Genomic DNA, 18745 nt, shown 5'->3' on the forward strand with positions numbered 1-18745 from the left:
TTATGATATTCAAATGCCCTAAATGTTAATTATTCATTATAATGAACTCACTATTCACTATAATGAATAACTCTGGAAAACAATATTTCCTCCTTAAAATGCAGAAAAACATGCTTGTTTGAGATAACTGTTTAAATTTTCAATTATGTATGAATAACAGTTTTATATTTAGACAACTGTTCTATTATGGATTGATATTTTTATCCTTAAAAACCATAATATTTGAGAATTGAACTTGCAAACTGAGATTATGCCTGACTATGCTGAGGAGTATATGAGGGATAAAAAGACATGTTTTCATGGACTGTCAAATGAGTAACTCAGCAGACATTAATTTATCAGGATAATTCTGAAAGGGATAGTGTAAATGGCTAAGGATTTCATTCTGAGATATTCTTGCCCATCAAAATTGCAAACATCAAAAATGAAAAACACAGAGTTGAGTTTTCAGAGTTAAATACTTTTCTAGATTTTTTTAGTATCTGATATAAAATTACTCCACTATATGCATTCTCAAATAAATAATTCTATGAATAAAACATTCCTGAGTAAAATACTATCAGCAACATAGACTCAGTTAACACTCCCTCTTCCCGAATGCTAGAGAACTGTGTGAAAGTGCTAAAGATATAAAGACAGAAAAGCCATTTTCTGGGGATCCAGGTTAGGTGTGATTCTAGAAAATGTCACAGACTCTGTGACTGGTGAGATGGAACTTCACTCTTCAAATTATGTCTATCAGAAAGGGTGTTGGTAATGGCTGGGATTTTGGAGCATGATACAGGGCTGAGTTGGGATGATCCTCCTCCCCCTGCTGCTATGACTCCTCATTAGACCAGGGTGGCCGGGGACCCTGTGACATCATTTTCAACTGGCCTGGTCATCCCAGAGTCCCAGAGAGGTGTCTAATCCAGACAAACTTTTTTTCTTCTCTTTCCTGCCTCTTTGATTTTTAAGTTTTGATAATCTATTTTACACATTAGAAGGTTGAAAGAATAATAACTACCTGTGTACCACCATCCAACTTAATGAAGACAGCACTGCACATATTAGTTATGGCCCTCCAGGTAGCACACCCCTCCCACTTGTATTCACTTCTTGCCCTTTCCAAAGGTAGTCACTGTCCTGCTTTATTCACATGTACTTTATGCTTTTATGACATATCCAGGTACCTGTAAATAATATTCCTAAATAATATTTAATCCCTAAATAATAATATACCCCCAAATATGGCTTTTCACATTCTAAAAATCATTGGAAATGGAATACATATTAATCTTCTATAATTTCCTTCCAAATGTATTTCTGATGTTTATCTATTTAATACCTTTACCTCTAGTTCATTACTCTTCATTGCAATAGAGGATTGGATGGCTATATCACTCTTTTATTAACATTTATCCATTTTTCTGTTAATGGATGCTGGGGTTTTTGTGAATTTTTGGCTATTTAAGATAATTCTGCTAATAATCTCTTTCCATGGCCCTTGTGAATATAGAGTTTTTCTGAGATATGGACCTTGCCACAGAATTGCTGGGCATAGACCACATGCTTTTTCAACTTCGTTACACAATGGCAAATGGCTCGCAAAATAGGTCAAATAGCTGCACACTCCCATTTTTAGTATATCAAAATTTTCATTGCTCCCTATCTGATGCAATACTTGGCATTCTCAGGCTTAACTTTCATTGATCTAATGGGTGTGATCATGGTTTTAATTTGCATTTCCCAGACTGCTAGTAAGGGTGAGAATTTTTTATATGTTTATTGGCCATTTGGGTTTCCTCTTTAGTACATATCATTTCCTCATTTTTTTCCTATTTGGTTGGTCTTTTACATTTTTTTGTTTTAACACATTGACCGCTCTTCTGCCCATCTCCATTCTGGATCCAGTGTTTTCGGTAGGTTTGGGGGGCTGCACGGTATAGCTGACATTATATGGGGTAGGGTGTCAGAAGACTTTGGTCTGATTTCCAGCTCCCTCACTTAAAATTAGCTGTGTGACTTCCAAAACCAACTTAAATCCTCTGTGACTCAGATTCTTCACAAGTAATGAGGAACAAGAGTAATAGCAACTTCTTGTTCTATGGGAAATAACAAATGAGATCATGCAGGTGACAGGGTTTGTAAGTTGTTAGCAAAGGATGATTGCCATTCCAGTAATTATTATCTGTCCTTGGTTATATCCTTCTCTAAAATCAGGACAGTCCCACCAAGATATTCCCACCATAGTCATAATCAAGACTGAGTATGAGTTTCTGAGTAGGTAGATCAAAGGTAGGAAGGTAACAAATGCCTCTAAGGCTTTCCCTAACTTTAATCACTGTTAACAACTCCCCAGCCCCCCAGCATGCTGTGCCAGAAATTCATAGGAGGAAAGAACTAAGCTCTGACGGTTCCCTGCCAGGTCTAGAGAGTAGTTATTTGAATTATAGTGATTAATGTTATCTATTTTTGAGTTTTAATGTGATCTTGCTATTTAGAAGCAGAATAAGAACTATTTGTGGTTCTTGGTAAGACTGCCTTTTAAAATTTATGGATCTTTTCCGCTCAGAGCAATTTTTCAAGTCATCAAGCAAGCAGTGATAAAGTGATATCTTTACGGCGCTACACAGAAGCTTTCTGAATGTAAAAGATGAGAGGTCAGTTATCACAGAATAAAACTAACAACTTGACAGTACTCAGCTGCTCACTTTAAAAAAATGTATATAGATGCCTAGACATTGTGTCATGCCAAAATTGTTGTAGATGGATTTGTAAGCAAACATTTGCCTGTTCAGATAGAACTAATTGGGTAGGATATTTATAGACTTGCTGTATGAATGTCATTTACATGTTGTGAAATAAAAATATGAGCCACCTGGTATATGCCATCCGATGGTGCCATGCCAAATCCTGGGATAGACTGGGCTTCAGAGCACAGAAAGAGACGTCATTAGGAAAATTGGCTCTAGCTCAAGCCCCGTTGGCCTATTTAAGAGGGAGAATTGGAAAAGAGTCGCTTGATTTCTCCCTCTCTCAATTCATTCTTTTATAAAATGGGAATCAAAATATCTCCTCCATTTCCTTTTTGCCATGGCTACTGTGAGAATGAGATCACCCTTGTGAAAACACTTTTAATTTTACCAAAAAAAGGTTCTTCACAAAAATAAAATGATGCATTTCTTTTGGCAGCCAAGCATGCATCTTCATTGCCATGTTGCCTGCAATGTTACGTTGTTTCTTATATGGCCATTTACTTTAGGCCCTATTGAGGCCAGATGTCTTAGGGCTACTGACCTGGGGCCTATGGGTCAAATTTGATGTGACTGATGAGTTTGGTGTCCCAAATAGGGCTGGTCTCATAAAGACCTGATTCTCAGTTATGAGATTTCAAAGTACAAGTGAAGGAGAATCAGGCTGATGAAGCAGAAGTTTAAAATTGCTGGCCTGTATAAGAATATGTTCCAAGATAACTGGTCTCTCTCTTAGTCATGGAAACCAAAATACAATATTGGATATCTCTTGGGTTCTTCATCATTTTGGATAAAATAGGGCACTTTTCATAGAGCATTGCTTAAAATGGAATTATTTTTGTACCTCTTTCTTCTGCTCCCACATTTGTTGAGTCACTGTAGTATGCCGAAACTTCCTTTTTAGCCTCTGTCACTTACCACCTGCTGTCTACCTTCCTTAACCACCATCTTGGACCAGACTAGACTAACTTACTTCACATTCCATTCACATCCTGTAGTCATGGAAGTTCAAAATACTCAATCTTTAAACGTGTTGGTTAACACTCTTGACCAGTAGGCTTTCCAATTTATTTTTGTTTTCACTACCCTATAAACTTCCATTCTGTGATGCTGGTGTCTTTGCTGCCTACAATCTACAACTTGCTCTATGCCTTTTAGTTGAAGTCTGCTATTCTTCTACCCTCAGGGGCACTTCCTTTCTGTGTGTAACTCCATCTCATCTGATTCATTCCTTCCTCACCTCTTCAAAAATATCTTTCATTATTTTGCTCCGATTGTTACTATCTCATGTTACTATCTCATGTTACAATTTCATCTCTTGACTTTATTCTTCTGTGGGAGTTTTCTACCTGTTCTACGTTTCCCCCCACAAAATAAATAGAGTAATATTACTATGTTGAGAACTCTTTAGGTATTTAGGATAAATTCCTATTGAATAAAGGATAGAAAGGTTTAGTCAGAGGAAAACTGGAGTAGGTTTATTTGCTAACTTTGCAGCCTTCATTGTTTCTAACTTCTGTTTTTCCCAAGTCATCTAAATTTTTGCTGAAAGACAATTCTCACCCACTACTCCCATCCCACCAATTACATGAATTTTGTATTGAAAACTTATTATTTTTTTGAGGTTCCTCTCCAGCTAATAAGATTTAACTGGACTTCCTTTTCTGAATCTTGTGTGTTTGTGTTTTTTATAATAAAAATATATAATTTTACTGTAATAGGAAATTTTATTATAATATTGAAATTCATTTTCATTCTATTCTACAACCCTCCAAAACATAATACATTCTGAAATGTACTTTTGAGGGTGTGATACTCAACACTTCAATTAAATTGTAAATACTCGCCCTTGATATTGTTTATTCTCCCAAATGAAGCATTGTGGTATGTCAGATGGGCAAACGGAATTGAAACTGGGTCTCCTTGGGTCACTCTTTGAGCAAGTCATTCAACATCTGTTTCCTCATCTATGAAATGGAGATAATGACAGCTGTTCTACCCTACCCTACAGAAAAGAGATGTCTGTGAAAATGTCCTATAAATGGTACAGAACTATTATGATGTTACATATATAAATACATATGTTAAACTTTTAAACAAATAACTGATAACGAGTGGAAAATAAAAACATCTTAAGGATGAGAATAATACAATACAATAGTTCGAATCTTTAAAAGGAACCTGCTGAGGGGGGACTGGGTGGCTTAGTCGGTTGGGCATCCGACTTTGCTCAGGTCATGATCTCGCGGTCCGTGAGTTCCAGTCCCTCATCGGGCTCTGTGCTGACAGCTCAGGGCCTGGAGCCTGCTTCGGATTCTGTGTCTCCCTCTCTCTCTACCCTTCCCCTGCTCATGCTCTCTCTCTCTCAAAAATAAATAAATGTTAAAAAATTTTAAAAGGAACCTGCTGAATTTTATTAAAGTATTTGATAGTTTTTTTGCAGAAATTTGAGAGGACAGATATGTTCATCCATGTGACTGAATACACCATTTCCCATCGAGGAAGACCAGTGACTCATGAAAGTATCCTTGGATTCCTCATTCTTTTCTGGAATATAAATACAATGTGCTGCGGGTGTAGGGATCAGATAGTCTGAACTGTGTGGCAGTGGTGAGAGGTGAGGTGGTAGGTGCAACTTACTACATCTACATGTGTCGGTCTTGGCATAGTCTTAGTAATGTCACAAAGTGAGAAACATCTAGAGAGAAATACCCAAGGAAATAAATGGGCCTTTGTCTTATTTTCTCAGGTTCCTTGATGAATCTGTTACAGGGTTCTATGTCTCTTATTGCCCCAAAGTTTTTCCTTATACCTAAATCTCTCTCTCTCTCTCTCTCTCTTTTTTTTTTTTTGCTTAAAATAAAGACTATTTCCCAGATTTCTGTTGTCATAAGGCAGAAACACCATTCTCTTGGAATAATTTAAAGCAGTTTCTAAAATTCCCAAATGGTCTCTTTAGAGTGATAGTTATAAAAATAGCCATTAATTGGAGGAGATCCCACCTTGGAAATTCTGAACCTTCCATGCTTCTATTGACTTTAAACATCTGTCTTGTAGATAGCATTACTGCAGGAATCCTCCCATTATGCAGAAATGCAAAACAGAAATATTTAGGTTATGAAGGTATGAGAGTCAGTACAAAATGCCTTCATCAGAAAAGGATAGTTTATTAAATCTGATATGCTACATTTTAAATCACATTGTGAATGAAAATGAGGTGAATTCAGCTATAGCACTAACATAAGTCTCCAATAATGAATGTATGAATGTATGTATGTATGTATGTATGTATTTACGTTTTACATTATAAAACCAAGTGTGGCATATGGAGAGAGCACTGACTTAGGAATCAGGAGATTTATGTTCTTATGCCAGTGATGTTAATAATTAGTGGTGTCAGCACATTTCTGGGTTTTAGCCCTCATTTATTCATTAATTTGTTCAGCAAATATTTACTATACTCAACGACTACTATGACTCAGGCACCATGTTATTAAAGGGGAGACTGAACCAGATGATCTCTAAGGTATTTTCTTCATTCTGGAATTCTAAGACACAGGGTCTGGATCTCCCTCTTAGCTAAGTCTGCAGTTGGTTCCTTTCTTTGTTTTCCTACTTCCACCACCTGAGGTCAGGGCTTACCATCTCTTGTATGAACTTCTGCAACAGTCTCTTGGCTGGTCTTCCTGATGTCAGCAGGAAAGACAAGAGAAGGAGGAGAGGGAAGCCTAGCATATGCATAATTCAGTGAACCTGTGGGATTACGGAGTTCCCTAATCCCACCCTGTACAGATTTCTAGGAGTACAGGGGATTCCTAATTAACTCCCCCTTCTGGTCAGTATTGGCTCAGGAACCAAGAGAGTGTGAATATTCTGCAGGTCAAGGACACTAGTGTCAGTGGCTGCAAAGCTCAGCTCCTCCTCTATACTTTATTCTCTGATGTTTTTTCTATTTCACGTCCTTCAGTGCCTGTTCACAGGAAGATAATAGAGTCCAAATTCTGTAGCATAGCATATAAGGATCTTATACGTTTTCACCATCTCCTGTCTCTTCCCAACCTATACTGTGTTTCACTTGCCCAAGCTCACAGCCATGCCCCTATACATCCTCTGTTCTTTCCAGCCTCCTGCTTCTCTCCATGCCTTGTCCCCAATAACAAATTCCTAATCACCCTTTGAGGACAGCTTCACCTTTTTGACCATCTTTCTGGCCACCTCCTATTGTGTTGGCTGTTAATTACTTCTCCCTGTGTGGCATTCCTCCTGACAGCTTAGTTCTTCAACCCATTTTAACCACATTAACAGCACCACGAATTTCTCTGACCATAGTGACTACCATTTTAATACATATAATATTTATCTGGCACTTACAAACCCCACCTTACCCAATTCTTCCATAATCTGTATAAAATAGGCATTGTGACCTATACTTTCTTTATATATATGAAAACTGAGCTGAGAAGTTACATAACTTCTCTAAAGTCACACTAATAATTAGGTGAGATTTAGACATTGAATTCAAGACTTCCACACAAATGTTAAGAATTTCAAATCATCTGGGACAAGTGTTGACTCAGGCATTCTTTTGTGTACCTCAAATCATATCAGTAGGAACACTGGGTAAAATATCTTTAATTCCTGAATATGAAAATTGAGAAATGAACTGCAATATTCTTTTAATTAGTTAAGTTAATGGAGGAGAGCGGTGAAGCAAATAATTGCAAACAGGGGAATCTATCGCAATCGCTCAGTCAGCTTCCTGTGGTCCCTTCAAAAAAGCTGCCTGGAAGAAGGCTTTGAGGATGCTGAGGCCGAGGGGTGATAGGGCACTGAAACTCCCCAAACTCAGTAACCATCGTGAAACATAAGCTCTACTAGAAATTATTTCAATAGCTGTGTGATCTTGAGCAAGCAGTTTCACTTTCTTTTCTTTCCTTTTTTTTTAAGGTTTACTTATTCTTGAGAGAGAGAGACAGAGTGCGAGCCCGGAGGGGGCGGGGGAGGAAGGGGGCAGGGTTGGGGGAGGAAGGGGGCAGGGTTGGAGGAGGATGGGCACAGAGAGAGGGAGACACAGAATCTGAAGCAGGCTCCAGGCTCTGAACTGTCAGCACAGAGCCCGATGTGGAGCTCAAACTCACAAACCACAAGATCATGACCTGAGCTGAAGTCTGTCACTTAACCTACTGAGCTACCCAGGCGCCGGAGCAGTTTCACTTTCTGTAGTCTAGTTTCTGTTCATGTTAAATGTAAAAGTCAGAAAGCATCATGTCTAAGGTGCAGCCTGGGGATTATCTACATCTTGTGAGAATATGAAAAGCTCTCCTACTGCCCTCCCATAAGGTACTGGGAAACTTCTGTGGCACCATTAAACAGGTAAATGACAAGCTTCTGGGGGCCTACCCCAAGGTTCCAACAGCAGCCAGTGATTCCAACACTCTAACTATAGGCAGAAGGATACCAAGATGTTAGCATGGCCACTTATTTCTCAAAAGAATGAAAGACTTCTTAATCCACATTTTATAATGTCATCTGTGTGACCCGGTGCAGATGCCTAATTAAAAGCTTGGTTGAAAAAAAATTATGCCTAATCAGCACACATCCAACAATTATTCCCTGGCAGATGTGAATTAGTCCAGCGAGCTATTTACATTTCCTTTGTGTTTGGCATTGTGTGGTAAGATCTATTTAAATACTTGCATTTTACTTTGTTAGAGAGGAGAAAGAAAAGAGAAATTTAAAAGCACTGATTATTTGCTGATTTGGCAAAGATGAAACAACTCTTCAGATTAAAACTATAAGTAAAGGCACAAAAAGAAAGCACAAAAGACTGGTTTTTGCAAAGCTCCAAAGAGCAGAGGCTTTCTAAATAGCTTTCTCACTTTAATTCAGTAACATGAAATGGTCAATGAATCTGTCATTTCTCTAAAACAATGTAATGAATTTTAAACAAACACAAAAAAGACCAACATGTTATCAGAGGAATCCTGTAAAATGAAAATTGGTTCTTGCATTGAAAGGGAACTTACGATTTCACTGAAGAAAATAAAAATGAAAGAATTTAAAAATCTATATTAAAACCTTGGCAAGATGAAAGTTTATGAAAGCAAGATAAAAATGAAGTTTCCTTGTCCTCTCCTGTGTGTTATAGATACAGATGAGGGCAGAGGCATCAAAGAAATATGCTCAATCAACACACAACCCTCCATGAAAACTCAAACTACAGAACTACCTTGAAAAGAAGAGCAATTTTATATGAATGGCAAGCAACTCGCATGCTTACTTTCAAATAGCATTAACCATAGACCTCAAAGAGTATGGTTCTTTTTTACATAAGTGGCTCCTAGGGGCCAACATGGCATGATCATCACTACCTTCTGAACTTACTCCAACACAGTATCAAATGGCTGTAAAGCTTCCCCTGAACTGATGGGGGACAGCTGGCTGGGGGGAGCCAGGAACTGTTTGTGGACCTGTTTTCCAACAGTTTACTCAACCCATGATTGTGGATTGCAAGCCATTCTGACTGAGCAAGAAAAATGAACATCAAGGAGAGATGAAAAGGACCAGTGGATCCATTTCATTCAGACCACTGCCTCCTGCCCAACGGTTTCTAAGTGTTTGCTACCAACATGCACTTTTAAGAAAGGTAGAAGCAGTGTTTTTTTAGTTGGAGGAAAGTGGAATTTAGTTTTTGATACTGTGAAATTGGTACTAGAATAGGGGGGAATAACTATTTCAAGATGCCAGAGAACATTTTGCAAACTTGTTCCCTTGAATTACTTTTGGAAAAAAAAAGACTATCTGTTCCTGTGTGAGCTGGGTACTGTCTTGAGCATCCAGACTGAAGATAGAGGATGTCAATTTTGGGGCTGCTCGGCCAAGGAACTCTCACCCCTAGATCTTTATCACCCTGTATGGTATTTCTGGAAAGTGCTCTGACTGGTGCTTCCACTGCAAGCCAATCAACAATCCCTAACTGATACTGTAACATTAGATTATGTTGATCTACTCCTTCACTCCCTTCACGTGAACAATTGCAGAGCCCCTGCTGCCTTGCTGAAACGAGGGCTGCCAGAATATTCCTCCCATATGGACTTCTGAACTGGTGCAGCATTAAGTTGCCGAGCTTCATAAAATGGCTGGCAGAAAGAACAAATGTGCCATGCTAAAAATGTGACTGTATATTGCATACACACGGGTCCAAGGCTTGGTGAGAGAGCCTTCTAACTTGTTAAGAGGAAAACAGACTTGGCAGATGTGAATCTTCACTGACAGACTCTGATCGTTCAAACTTGGACACTTTTATTTCCAATTTCAGTTTCTGAAAGAGCAATATTTTATACAAGTATCAAAAAGTCAGTCTGCTCATCGGGCCATATACACCAAAGATTGTCAATTGAAAACCCTCAAACACATGGAAAAGGGGAAGAAACATTTTTCTCTTGGCTGCACTAAAATTTTGGAATCCAGAGAAAGATGGTTACTATCTCTTTGATTTAGGAGAAGAGAAAGGGAAATCAATATGGTCTTTTATAATATCAGACATCCAAGACTTCCTCCATAAGGGTATGGTACCTTCCCACGACCCCCTCTACGCCATACATTGTACACAGATTGTTTTGGGGATGAATAATGTCACTAGTCTATGAGTTTCAGGGAAATATGCAGCAATTTCCCTGCAGATAATGGAGATTATTCTATTCTCAGATGCAGCAGACAAATGCACAGAGAAAAACAATATAATCCCCTGCTGTTCCCAATGTTACAATTATTATACTAAAACTGATTGGAATAAGTTAGTGGAACTTCATCCTGGAAGATCTTAAACTGTCCCTCCTTCTATCACTCCCACTGAACATATATCTACATGAATAGATCCACGTGTCTATGTTATATCACTCATCGCTCACTGAAGGGTTACAGTACTTTGTATTCCAGCCAAATATAATTAACAATAAAGACAAAACAATGAAAATTTCTTGCTTTCTAAACGCAAATCTAGTAATAATTTTATAATTATACTATCAGCACTTTATATTTCAAGTTCTTGCAAACCAGACTAAAATGCAAGAGTCATAACCATATAGTCCCAGATTAATCAATCGAAAAGTAAAAGTTTTACATAGTCTCTTGATTTTTTTTTTTTTTTTGGTTTAGATAATGCAAAAATAGTCCATTAAATCCTTTCTACTGAAAATATGCATGGTTGGAAGTCACAGAGCAATGACTAACTTGGCTAATAACAATAGCTACTATTTATGTGCTAAGAATAATAAAACCGTGTGCCCCAAATTCCACCAAGCACTTTAGAGACTTAGTCTCATTTAATCCTTGAAATAACCTGGTGGAGAATATACTAACTTTGTTTTGTAGAAGAAGTCGTCATAGCTTAGCAAAACTAAGTACCACAGTTGCAAAATATCAGAGCTGCCTCAGTCTCTATCATGTTTGGTGTTACTTTCAGGCCAGTGTGCTAACTATATGCATTCTCGGTTATATAAATTTATGAAATTTCAAGATTCATTTCATCGATTTATTTGGCATTTCTTAAGACTTAGACTACAAGTTAATCATTTGGAATTTTGTTTACCCAATTTCACATTTTGACTGCCTGAATTGAACACCTATTTTGGCATAATGTAAACATATGCGATATTTTATCATGACATACCAGTCCAGTTTTTATGCACAACTTGTAGCCTACATGAAGAAATCAAAATGATAGAATTATCTATATCTGAATGGGCTGACCAGGTGCCCAAGGGTAAAGGAAGTAAATCAAAACAAAATGTGGACAAAATGCCAAGCTACAAAAGAGCACCATTGGAAATACAACTTTGAGGTCATAAACATCTAATAAATACAGGAAAAAAAAAAGAACAAAAAATAGTATATGAGATGCTTAAGCTTTGAAAATCTGGCTTTCATAAATCCTAAAAGGCTGAACTACTAGGAACAGGACTATGTATTCCAATTAACTGAAATCAGGGTTGATAATTTGAATGGACCCAAGTATGGGAGGGGCAATTAGCTCATTAGCTAACTGTAAAGCATCAGTTTCCTTAGGTCTAGAACACAGGGAAAAGATATTTAGTTGTTATTTTTTTTGTACATTGTATTTTCAATTTTAGTTACACAGACATGCTAACTTTTCTACATAAACAATAATCAATGATGGCTGAAGGCATGTAATTGTAAACCATTTCCATTTTGACTTCTACTCAGGAAACTGACACAGAGAAAGCATGAAGTTACACTTGATATCCATAATTACTGGCTTATGGAAGCAAGAGATCTAAGGATTTAGTCAATGAATAATATAAAAATACAGTCAGGAGATCATAAATATTTATTACTACATCAAAAGTCTGCTAGTCAATCTTTCAATAATTCCTTCAGCATAAAATACTTGAGTCAGGATATTGGAAAAAATATTAATTAAAATTCAGACTTAGTTCTGAAAAGATGGGAAATAAGAACTATATAAAATATTTTCTGCTACAAACTGTTTTATCTAATTTTTGTCTTGGTTTTATTTTTCCCTATGGGTTTGATTGTAGGTTCTTAAGTTTATTCACCTATTAAATTTGCAATTATCATGTTAAGTCTGACAAGACATTTACCTGCTTTGTGAAGAAGGATTAAAGCTAAGAGGCAGAATTTTGTTTTTTGTAAAGGCAAATTGAATACAAAAATAAACTTCAGTACCTATTTTACTTAATTAAATGCTTTTCTTTGTTCAGCAAAAATGTTCTCATAAATTCTTTACTATTTTTTTTTAAGTCTGGAAAGATGCACTAACACTATTTTTAACTGTAACTTTACTAATTATGGTTGATTAAATCAGTATGTGAAGAACATAATTATAGTTATGACATATCTTGCATATTTTACATATACAAAATATCTTTATTTTTGATATCTTAAAAACTAGAGAAGTGTTTAAAATGTTAGCTTTGTTATCTGTAAGAATCATTGGCATAAGTGAAAATTCATGGTAGGAGGAAGGTAAGTAATGATTTGTAAATTCTAGTAGATGGGGATGCTTGCAAACACAGAGGTGAGAGGCTACAGATAAAAGTTTTGGAGCCATGATCATAGGAACCTAGGTCCTAAGATTTCACTTCTGATTTCTTTTGTTATTTCTCTATGGATTTTGTATTTAAAATGATTTCCAACCTCAATTCTTTAAAAATTTTTTTTTAATGTTTATTTATTTTTTGGGAGAGAGAGAGAGAGAGAGAGAGCGAGTGGGGAGGGGCAGAGAGAGAGGGAGACACCGAATCTGAAGCAGGCTCCAGGCTTTGAGCTTTCAGCACAGAACCCGATGTGGGCTCGAACCTGTGAACCATGAGATCATGACCTGTGCCAAAGTCACTGCTCAACTGACTGAGCCACTCAGGTGCCCAAATCTCAATTCTTTTATTCAGCAGCAATTAGTTAGTTCTTCTATTTTCAGTAACTTAACTATTAATTAGAGTTTTACATCAGCATGGGTTAACCAGTGTAACTCACATCAGGTTAATGTATTTTTAATCATAATACAATAATTTTGACATTTTAGTATGCATTCAATAAATATTTATGTGGTCCCTACTATGTGCTCTGAGAAGGGCCCAGCAGATACAAAGATGCATAAGACTTAGTCCCTAACCTTAAAATACTATTAACTGTAACTCAAAGTGGCAAGGAAAACTAGCATATAGTTATTACGGATAAATGCATGATTCTTTTTCAGTATTTCAGTGAAATTTTAAAAATAAGTGGTGCTTATTAATAAGCAGTGCTCACCAAGGTACCAAACAAAACAAAATTTAAAAAAATGAGAAAAATGCATATCCTTTCTCTTTGGAGTAATGTAGAAAACAGCTATCCTCATTTCTCATTTATCTAGTGGGCATCTAGTACAGCATCGACACAGAATAAGGGATCAAGGACATTTGCTGAAGGCAAAGATTTGTAGCCATGCAATATCTTAAACTATGAGCTATCCAAAGAAGAGCTATCTAAAAGTGCAGTGAATTTGGGAAACAGTGTTAGATGGGGATGGGTACTTTCAGGGAAGTACCGATTGAGGAGGATGAAGATTGGGGTGGTGGTCAGTGACTGGGACAAGGAAAGACAAGGGAAGTGGTCTCATACTTATTAGTTGACTTTTGCTCTTTTACTTACTTAATACAGCATAAACCTTGCACAAAAATCACATTCTTTGGATTGATCATAGTTCTTCAGTTGTGGGATTATTTTCCTATGGACTCAAATTGTGCCCTCACACATCTCGGTTAAACACAAAGATACAGCTCAGGTCAGGATAATTTAGATTAGATACACCCAAAAAGTATTTGCCTAGGGGATGGTTACAGGCATCTCAAATAGATAAACTGGTTTGTAAGGCTTTGTGGGTAAATTGTGACAGACCATGCTGTATACTGTGTGTGTATGTGTGCATATTCATATTTGAATTCTCTTATTCTCTCACTGTTTTAGACACAGTCTTAATTACCTGTTAAATGTTACACATTTATTGCATTGTGCAATCGAGACATTTATTTAATGTTGGGTTAACCTGGTTATTTTCCGATGAAAGATGAAAAATCATTGTTCCTGAGTTTTAGCATGCAGAAAAGGTTATATTTTTCATTAATTTCCCCTATTTATGGTCTGCTAACATGAATTAAATACAATAACTAGTCATTGGCTTTTAAAATATCACTTTAACTGAAGTCTTTTGGGTTACTCTGTTGAAACAGATTTATTGCTATTAGGCCTATTACAGATGCTATGAGCTATATATAGCAATAACCACTTTGGAAGAGACATGTATTCCATAGAAGACTCTGATCCATTATTTAATCAATTATGTCAGTAAAGCTCAACCTGGACCATGATTCTATAAAATAATTGCATAGCCATTCTTTCCCCTGCGAACAGGAGGGTATTGCTTTTATACAATTTAAAATATCCTGTCAGAGAAAATACAAAATTTAAAGTCATTTATTACAGACATGACATGCTAATGAGAACATTTAAAAGCAGTGGTCAGGCAACTCAGCCACCATGCACTTCATAATTTATAGGTATATTTTATTTATTCAGGTTAATAAAGGATGTGTTTGACATATTATCAGACTGACCTTGTTTCTTGGCAAATACCGTCTTAAAGTCTCCAGAGCTAATTCCATTGCCAGACATTCCTTTCAAGGACGGCTTGTTATTATTCTCTTGGAAACAATTAACAGACTGTCGTGCAGAATAACATGTACTTTGTCCTGAAATTCTTTATTGAAAAAGGCCCCCCAAACAAAGTGGTTTCAAACTTTGACTCTTGAGACTCTTAATTTGAGAACTTTTTTCTGTACTTAAGTTTTAGAATATTCAAATATTGTGCTGACACATTGGGCTGAGCAAGCCATTTTAAAAGGAAATGTAGATCGTATCTTAAGTTAGAGCTAAGATTCAGCTTAACTTTCTACATTATTTCCATTGATGTCTACTTTACTGGACAATGAGATCTGATGCTCAATTTGACATGAGTATCAGTGCAATCATCATAAAAGATGCACTTTGTTTAATATTTAGGATTTATTAAGGCTGCAAATCAAACAGAGGTATTACAGATTTTCATTTTTTTTTATCAACAAGGCTTAAAATCAACAGGATTTTCTAGCTAACTATTCTAATTGATCTAGTTTTATCAAATCATTACACATTATTTTATTTTAGAATATAATTTCATTTAGGTCATAAAATCCTATTAAAGGGATTATTATAAAATGAATTTATTTAGTACTTAAGCACAGAGCTTGATTAGGAATTGTGTACAGAAAATTATATATCGCAAAGTCCCTCTTTTCTAAAGTGTGTAGTCAAAGGCAAAGGTCAGCAAACATTTTTCTGGGAAAAGCCAGAAAGTAAATATTTCTGGCGTAAAAGCTATGTGATCTCTGTAGCAGCTACTCAGCTCTGCCATTATAGCACAAAACCAGTCACAGACAATATATAAACAAATGAGTTTGGTTGTTGCCATAAAACTTACAAAAACAGGCAGTGGGCAGAATTGCCCAGGTTGTCATAGATTGCCAAACTTTGTCCCAAGGGAAGGTCATGGCACAGTACAGCATTACTCACTGGCCTTTGGAAACAGTTTGCGTACCAGGTGGTATCAGAATCAAGACAGGGAAAATTAAAGCTAGAGAGTGTCAACTACTAAATAGGTTTAAGTCTCCAGGACACTAATTTTATTATACAGTTGTTCCAGCACCATCATATACACTCTGTCTAATACTTTTCCACATACTATATTTTATAAGCATAATTATTATGCCTATTTGATAGAATAGATATTTTATAGAATAGGTAAATTGTTTTGAGCAATGATTGTTGCTCAAAGCAGTTAAATGGTACCAGACTCATATCTTGTGATTCCAAGTATTCCAAATTTATTCTTCTGAAAGAACTCACCATGAGAATTCTTTAAGAAATGAGAGTGAATGGGAGAAATCTTGGAAAATGAAGGCCAGGCAGTTGGCCCATTTTTTTTAAAAGGAAAAAGTGTTTCTAGAAATCATAAATAGGCAAGTAAAATTTGTTGCTCGTTTAGAACAGATTATTAGAAAAACTGTGCATGAGCCTTAGAAAAGAAATGGATAATTGCTAGCAGCCAGGATGGGTTGACTAAAAATTAGTTTTCTTTTTTTTTTAAATTTTTAATGTTTATTTGAGAGAGAGGAGAGAAAGAGAGAGAGAGAGAGAGAGAGAGAGAGACAGAGAGACAGAGAGACAGAGAGAGACAGCAGGGGAGGGGCAGAGAGGGAGACACAGAATCAGAAGCAAGCTCCAGACTCTGAGCTGTCAGCACAGAGCCCGATGCGGGGCTCGAACTCACAAACCGTGAGATCATGACCTAGCCGAAATTGGAGGCTTGACCAACTGAGCCAACCAGGTGCCCTAGTTATTCTCATATAACCTGATTTCTTCTGTGATATGAAGTTATTAGGACAGTTCCACAGACATGGAGCATTATGAGTTAGTAAGACATTTAACAAAAAATCGACGGAAATAAGTTGGAGAAATATAGCCTGGAAAATACCTCAGGATAGTCTATGCTTGTTGATTTTTAAAAACACTTTATTGAGGTACAACTGACATATAAAAAGTGGTACATATTTAATGTATACAAGTTGATAAGTTTGGAGATAACGATGCATCTGTGAAACCATCCTCACAATCTGTGCCATAGACATATTCATCATCTCCAAAAGTTTTCTCCTTATTTTTTTTGTGTACAGAAAATTATTTGTTATTATTTCTTTTGTGATAAGAACATTTAACATAAGTTCTACTCTTTCAGCAAATTTTAAGTATATAATATGGTATTGTTAATTATAGGTTCTATGCTCTATAGTAGACCTCATTTGGTATAACTAGAACTTTGAATGCTTTGACTAATACGTCTCCATTTTCCCCTCTCTCCAGCCCTGACAACCACCATTTCTAGTTTTTGAATAGCAGAACCCACATAAATTGATAAATGGATTAACATTGCCATGCCATTGGATGGACTCTAAGTGTGACTGAATTTAATACGTGTGTGTATCTCTCTCTCTATCAACATATCATACATGAATGAATAATAAGAAATATGTCCATTAAATATATAAATTATAAACCTGGGAGAAATCAATAAAAATTAGAAAGGATCTTAGATTTGACAATGCAGACTAAAACTGGCAGATAAAATTTTATAGTTATAGGTATAAAAAAGTTGAGTTTATATTCCAAAAAAAATGAAAAGGAGTAGAAAAAATGACACCCTCGAAGGATGTCAGATAAAGGTCACAAGGAAGAAGATTTTGATTTAATTTAAGAAAGAACATTGACCAGTTATGACTCTGCCATTTTGGGAGAAACTGTCTCAAGTAGCAGAATGGTGGGAAAAACCTCAGAGCTTTAGAGCAGTGCTTCTCAACCTTTAAAGTTCACACAAATCACCTGGAGATCTTGTTAAAAAGCAGATTGTGATCCAGTCATTCTGGAGGTGGGACTTGAGATTCTGTATTTTTTAAGTTTGTTTGTTTATTTACTTATTTATTTTTGAGAGAGAGAAAAAGAGAGACAGAGAGAATTCTAAGCAGGTTCTGCACTGTCAGCACAGACCCCAATGCAGGGCTTGATCCCACAAACCGCGAGATTTTGACTGAGCCAAGATCAAAAGTTGGACGCTTAGTTGACTGAGCCACCCAGGCACCCTGGAATTCTGTTTTTCTAACAAGCTCCAGAGATGCCACTGTTGTGGTCCATGACTGTCCACATTTTGCATATGGCATAAGGCTTTTAGGAATGGACTTTGGAGTCCTACAGACCTGGATCCACCACCTGCTGCTGAATGTCCTTGGAACTTATTCAATGTCCCAATCAAATCTTTGTAATCTATTTAAGTGGAGATAATAATACCTATATCTCACAGGACTCTTGTGAGGATTAACTAAGACTATACATGTTGGCACACAGTGAGTACTTAATAGGTTTCAATTTCCTTTCTGCCATCACTTCCTCATTATTAGTGATATATGAACTGAGGTGGGACGACCACCTTTCAAGAGTTCTGAAAGATATTCCTACATTTTGCAGTCTCTTATAGACAATATATTATAAGTTATAAAAGTTGAAGTTCAGTGGCTCTTCCCTGTTCTTTTCTGGCTTTAGCTCTAAAGAAGACATACACAAATTTGGTCTCCACTATTAACTGCCACTTCACTCACCACCACCTCCCCATTCCCCTACCTCACTGAAATTTGTCTTTGTGAAGGGGGTATCTGAGAATTGACCATAAGGCAATGGCCTCTGGTTTAACTAGAGGAGCTATTTCCCTCTCTACAAAGGAGATAGCTACCCCCAAATCACGTCGACTAACTGCTCCTGCTGCATCATGTATTGGAGCTACCCAAGAGATCATTCTGCTTCCAGCTTAGATTCCCAGAAGCCACTCTGAAGCCTGCCAAGTCACCATT

At 36.7% G+C, this 18745-nt stretch overlaps 1 protein-coding gene across 12 annotated transcripts in view; it reads right to left on the reverse strand.

The window, feature by feature from the left end:
• Positions 1–18745, reverse strand: part of MAGI2 (membrane associated guanylate kinase, WW and PDZ domain containing 2) — a 1325358-nt gene that overhangs the window by 237231 nt on the left and 1069382 nt on the right. The gene's annotated exons all lie outside the window — the stretch shown is intronic.

This window comes from Panthera pardus, unplaced genomic scaffold, assembly GCF_024362965.1.
Source record: "Panthera pardus isolate Hobbes unplaced genomic scaffold, ASM2436296v1 HiC_scaffold_8, whole genome shotgun sequence".
NCBI lineage: Eukaryota > Metazoa > Chordata > Mammalia > Carnivora > Felidae > Panthera > Panthera pardus.